We start from the raw sequence: 6000 nt of genomic DNA on the forward strand, positions 1-6000 counted from the left end.
TTTTAAGACCGACTTCTCGGGGCCTTGGAGCAACAGAACAGCGAGTGGGGCACTTCCTCTTCACTCGGCCGACCCAGGTCCCATCCCTGGCCCTCATATGGTCCTGGAGTGCTCCAGGAGTGATTCTCAGCACAGAGCCAGGAATAAGCCCTAAAGCAATACCCACTGTGGCCCAAAAACAAAAATAAAGATTTCCCTGCCTCAGCCTTGACCTAAGGCACCTGAACACAGCTCAGCGGAACAGCACACACAGTAGGTGTATGGTTCAATCCCTGGCACAACCTTTTAAAAAAAAAATCTGGATCCTGATGTAGCTCATTGATTTGTTCAAAGTTCTGATGACCTTTGGCCTCTAGTTCCCCAGACTTAGCTCAGCATAAGCATCATCACGGAGCCTGAGTTCTCCTCTTTGTCACGGAAGGAAGAGAGAAGAGAGGGTGGGTACCATGGCTCTCCAATAAATAAGCCCCCCAATATAACCACACCAATAGGAGAAGCCCTGACGATGTGAGAAAAATCGCTGGAATAGAAATAGTCCAGTGGGTGGGGCCCTTGCCATGCACTGTGGCCAACCCAGGTTCAATCCCTGCCACCACCTATGTCCTTCCCAACCCCCACTAGGAGTGATCCCTGAGTACAGAGCCAGGAGTAAGCCCTGAACACAGCCAGGTATGGTCCCCAAACAGAAGTCAGCTCTTTAAGAAGTCTCCAAGATCAGGGAGATGGAGCTTGGCACCCCCAGAAACCTGGCCACGTAAAGTTCTTCTCTGGGACTCCCTGATCATCACCCTTCTCCGGACTGTGTCTCCAGGACACTGGCATAGGCTGGATTACCAAGGCCTTCCTCAGCCTTAGGCTCCCACCCTGGGAAAAAGGGTGTTCACACAGCCACATCTTTCATAGGGTGACACCTTAAACAGGTGCATTAACCCTTCCAGAAAAAAACAGGGGGTGGAGAGACAGTTAAGGCCCCTGTCTTGCATGTATGTAGCCAACCCTCGTTCAACCTCCAGACCACGTATGTTCTCCTAAGCACCACCAGGACTGACCCCTGAGGAACCAAGGGTAGCCCCTAAGCAACACTGGAACAAATCCCCCACCCCCCAAAAATAATAAAAACCAAGAATAATAAAACCAACGACTGGGGAGATAACTTCAGTGATGAAGCCATGTGTACCACAGGCAAGGCCCTGAGTTTGATCTCTGGAACCACATGGTCCCCCGTAGCACCAGGATCCAAAGCACGGCCAGGCATGGCTCCTAGAAAATCGGACACCCCCCAAAAAAGCAACCAATAAGGGTTGAGGGGAATGGCTCAGCTGCGGAACACGCTTCCTGCACAGTCAAGGTTCGACCCTTGGCACAAAATGCTATTAATAAAAACAAAAATCAAAAGGACTGGAGCAACAGCACAGAGGGTAGGGTGTTCACCTTGCACGCTAGGTTCGATCCCCAGCATACCATATGGTCCCCCAAACAGGAATAACTCCTGAGCACCACCAGGTGTGGCAAAAAAAAAAATAACCAATCAAGCCATCCTCTGCTGAATCTTTCCCTGCTGGGTAATAGAGGAGAAACTAATTTCCTAGCGGAGTTCTTTCCAAAGAAAAGAGCGTCAAGTGTCAGGGTTCTGGCTTCTAAGCCTGGAAATTTTGATTTTTGCTGTCAACTTCTGGTCATTTAGTTGGAAGCATCTGTGAGGGGCTGATGGTAGCCACATCCCTGAGCCGGAGCCCCAAGAACCAACCTACCACTCCCCAACCTGTCCTTCCAGACCAGACCCAGGCAAGGCGCCTCCTCCAAGCTCCCTTCTACAAGCACGGGATGCCTATCACCGCTCCAGGCTGGCCCCGGGATGCAGCCGGAAGGGGAGGCAACTCTGTTAGTTCTGACCAAGAGCCAACAGCCCCTCAAGGATGTATCTACGCATCTGTGGAGGTATATCCTGAGGGTTCAAGGCCTGGCGAAGACAGCCAAGGGCTTATCACTAAATGAACGGGAAGCCTAAGTCATCTCAGTTCCAGGATGCTCTGATTTGGCCAAGTTTCCTCCCCTCCTGGACCAAGATGTAAATATAAATTAGATATATTTCAGTGAATAAAAGGGGACAGTGAGGCCAAGGCACAAATGCGTTTGCCTCGCTCTTTTTTTTAAAATTTAAATGATCATAAAAAAAAACCTGCTTTAATATCTGCCTAATGACTATCAAAGAAAATCTGCGCAAGAGAATTCTGGTTCCGGGCAGTCGTGGCACGTGGGGACCTTGAGCCTGGCCCTGACAGGTGCCGAGGAACGGGGTCAGGACTCGGAGCGCCAGAAGGCTCGGTTCACTCTGTATTTTGTGTTTCCATTTCTGTTCCTCCAGCTCCCCCGTGGCAAGCCGCCGCCTACCCGCCTCCTATCAGTGCGCGCCTCCCTCCCGCCTTAGTGACCTAAGACAATGCTGGCTAAATCCGCAAAGGATGGCCAGGCTGCCTTGGGTGTGGCCTCTGGCGAGGGGCGCCTGGGTCCCCGCGGGCTGGCTGGCACGCTGGGCCAGGAAAGCGCACATCCGCCCCGGGAACCCCGCTTTTGCCCCCAGCCCTGCCGGCTCCCCGCTACGAACACACAAAGCCTCGAGGGAGCGAGGTCCACGTCGACGCCACCACCTCCGGGGCGGCCACCCGCGCGCGCGCGGCCGGCGGCGGCGTGGCGGGACCCAAGCCCCCGAGCCCCTCGGGCGGCGTTTTTTTATTTTTTGGGGGGGGGGGTAGGAAACGCGTGATTCCTAGGCAGAAGCGACCGCCCAACACAGCCCCCAGGAGAGGCGGCACACGCCCGGAGATTTTTCCGGGGGGCTCCTGGCGCCCCGAAGGCACGTCCACAGCGCGCGCCGGGGTGGGGGCGGTGGGGGAGCTGGTGTCGGGCGGATACCCGGGCCCGCTATTGTTCTCCGGGTCCCCCCCACCCACCCCGCAGCCCCATCCCGCCCCCCCTGGCAGCATCTGCCGCGGGACCAGGCCTTTCAGCTCGGCGAAGAAAAGGGTGTGCCCGCCGCGCCGAGACCACCCAGCCCCCCGGGCGCGTCCGCGCACCGGCCGCGCTCCAGCCGCGAGACAAAGCTCGTGGCGGGGACGGGCCCGCCCGATCCCGGATCCTGCTGCCCGAGCCCGCCGCCGGGTCCCGGGGCCACGCCCAGCACCACCTGCACCTCCAGGGGCCGCCCCTTGGGCAAAGGGTCGCGGCACCCGCCTCCCCGGCGCCCGCCCCTCCCTTCCCCCCCACCCCGCGCCGCCGCCGCGCGGGTCCCCTCCTCCCTCGTGCCCACCCTCCCCCAAACCCTGGCGGTCCCCACCCTCCCGCGCCTCTCCTACCCGCCGCATTCTTCCTCCGCCCCGGCCTCGCCTCGCGCCACCTGCCCCAGCTCCCTCCCCCCACGCAGACCACCCCCCCACCGATCTCCCCGCACCCACCCGCGTCTCCACCTGCCCCCTCCTCCCCGTCACCTGTCCCCACCCAGTTCCTCCGGCTCACCGTCTCCGCTCGAACCCAGGCCTCGCCGACGCCTCCCCGCCCCATCCCAGCCTCTCCTCCCCAGCTGGGCCTCCAGCGCGGCCCCCACCCACCACCCACCACCCACCACCCACCCCTACCCCCGGGCCGCCGCGTCGCCGTCCCCGCGCCCGGGCAGCGGCGGGGCCTTTGTGGTCCGGGCAGGTGTCGGGGCGTCCTCGGGCGTCGGTGCCGCGAGCCGGGGGCCCGGCGGGACCCCGCCAACGCCAAGGACCGGGGGCGTGGGCACGGGCGGAGGGTGGGGGCCGCGGCCGCGGCGGGTCCGGGCCCTGGAGAAGCCCCGCCCGACCCTCCGGCCTCTCGCGGCCCCTCGACGCGCGAGGCTGGACGCCGGGTGGGCGCCGGGAGCGGAGCCCTTCGCCCGTCGCCGCCCGGGTCCGTGCGAGCCCCCGCCCCGCGCGAGGACCCCGTGGACGCCTGCGGAGGGCTGGGCAGCGGCGGGCGCGCCGCGGGCGTACAAAGGGGCGCGGCCCCGGCCCCGGCGGGCCCCGAAGGCCGCCCCCAGCCCCAACCACACCTCCCCGGCGCCGGCCGCCCGGACCGCGCCCCGGGCCACCGGGCCTCCGGGCGCCCGCCGTCCCCCACCCGAGAGCCCCGAGGGCGAGCGCCGCCCGCCCGCCGTCACCCACTCTGCCGGGATGCTGCGGCTGCGGGGCTCGCCCGGGCGTGCGTCTCTCCGCGGTCCCTCGGCGGCCGAGCTGCGGGAGCTGCGGAGCTGGGGCGGCGGCGGCTGCACGCGCGCTCGCTCGGTCGCCGCCCGCCGCGCGGGGGAGGGGCCGGGGAGGGGGCTGGGGGCGGCCTCGGCCAATCACCGGCCCGACGGCGCCTCCCGGGGCCCCCCGCCTCGGCCTGCAGGTTCGCGGGAGGCGGGCGCGGGCGGCGCCCCGCGTCCTCCGCGCCGCGCGCGGCCGCCGCCCGGGGACTACAAGTCCCGACAGGCCCAGGGCCGGGCCGGGGTCCGAGAGGGGACGGAGGACGCGGCCCGAGAACCCGCCGACCCCGCTCGGCGCCCCCCTCCCTCCTCTCCGCCCCCAACAGCTGCCGTCCCCGCGTGCCTTTGCGTTTCCATGGAGACTCGCCCCACTTCACAAAGACGGGCCGCTTGGATGCACGGGTCCCTGGGGAGGGCGACGGGGCGGGTCCCGGGGACACGCCGCCTCCCCGCCCCCTGCGGGACCCCGGCCGACGCGCGGGAACAATGCCCGGCCGCTGCCCGCCCGCGCGCCCTGCCGGGCCCCGCGCCTTCCCAGGGGGAGTTGGTCGGTGGCTCGGGCGAGTGCTCGGAGGCGCGGCTTGGACGGTCCCCGGGGGCCGCCTTCGTTCGCCGCGGCGCCCCGGGCCGGGGGTCTCGCGCCCCCGACCGCCACCGGCCCCGCCGCCGGCGCTGGTTCCGACCCCTCCTCGCCGCGAGCGCGGGAGAACTCGGTGCGCACCCGCCCCGCCGGTTCCCGCGGCGCGTTCGACACACAGGTCCCCCCAAGCGGCGGATCTCTCGGGCGACGCAGCTGGAGCCGCCCCCACCTCCAACGCCCTGGCGGGGTCCCCCGGGGAGCCCCGATGGGTTGTTTGCAGAAGCGGCTCCCGCGCTCCAGGAGTCGAGGCTGCCTTGCTTGCGCCGCAGCCCTTGGCCCCGAGAGGCGGCTGGCTCTCTGCCTGCCTGCCTGCCTGTCTGTCTGTCTGTCTGCCTGCCTGCCTATCTGTCTGCCTGCCTGCCTGTCTGTCTGTCTGTCTGTCTGTCTGCCTGCCTGCCTGCCTGCCTGTCTGTCTGTCTGTCTGTCTACCTGCTTGCCTCCCTGCCTGCCTGCCTGTCTGTCTGCCTGCCTGCCTGCCTGTCTGTCTGTCTGTCTGTCTGCCTGCCTGCCTGCCTGCCTGCCTGCTTGCCTCCCTGCCTGCCTGCCTGCCTGCCTGTCTGTCTGCCTGCCTGCCTATCTGTCTGCCTGCCTGCCTGTCTGTCTGTCTGTCTGCCTGCCTGCCTGCCTGTCTGTCTGTCTGTCTGTCTACCTGCCTGTCTGTCTGTCTGCCTGCCTGTCTGTCTATTCTGTCCCTCTGCTCTCCTCTCTCTCTCCTCTAGACCACCACCACCACCCGGCCTGGCTCAGCAAAATCCATACCGGGATGGGGGTGGGGTGGGGCGGGGGGAGAGGTTGGGGACCGCCGAGCGCTCGGTCACCTCTGCATCTGCCCTTCCCGGTGGGCTCAGGGCATGGCCCAGACCGGAGCAGGCTGGCGGTGGCGGGCGCATCGCATCACCCTCAGTCTCGGCATCTCCTAGCAAGGGAGGCTTAACTTCTCTGTCCCCACCCCCACCAAGCCCGGCTGTGGCTGTGAAACTTGGAAAGGGCCCCTCTCCGTTTCTTTCTCCTTTTAAATTTTTTGGGCCACGCCCGGCGGTGCTCAGGGTTTGCTCCTGGCTCTGTGCTCAGGGAACCATCTGGGATGTTGGAGATG

General features: G+C 65.3%; 2 protein-coding genes across 2 annotated transcripts in view; one reads left to right on the plus strand and one right to left on the minus strand.

Annotated features, from left to right (window-relative positions):
• DPYSL5 (dihydropyrimidinase like 5) overlaps positions 1 to 4542 on the minus strand; it is a 74990-nt gene extending 70448 nt beyond the window's left edge. Inside the window, exon 1 of the mRNA XM_056126043.1 lies at positions 4182 to 4542. The gene's annotated coding sequence lies outside the window, so the exon portion shown is untranslated. The remainder of the gene's footprint in view (positions 1 to 4181) is intronic.
• PREB (prolactin regulatory element binding) overlaps positions 1 to 5762 on the plus strand; it is a 247032-nt gene extending 241270 nt beyond the window's left edge. Inside the window, exon 10 of the mRNA XM_056126060.1 lies at positions 5753 to 5762. The gene's annotated coding sequence lies outside the window, so the exon portion shown is untranslated. The remainder of the gene's footprint in view (positions 1 to 5752) is intronic.
• The last annotated feature ends 238 nt before the right edge of the window (positions 5763 to 6000 follow it).

The sequence above is a fragment of the Sorex fumeus genome, unplaced genomic scaffold (assembly GCF_029834395.1).
Source record: "Sorex fumeus unplaced genomic scaffold, SorFum_2.1 ptg000006l, whole genome shotgun sequence".
Lineage (NCBI taxonomy): Eukaryota > Metazoa > Chordata > Mammalia > Eulipotyphla > Soricidae > Sorex > Sorex fumeus.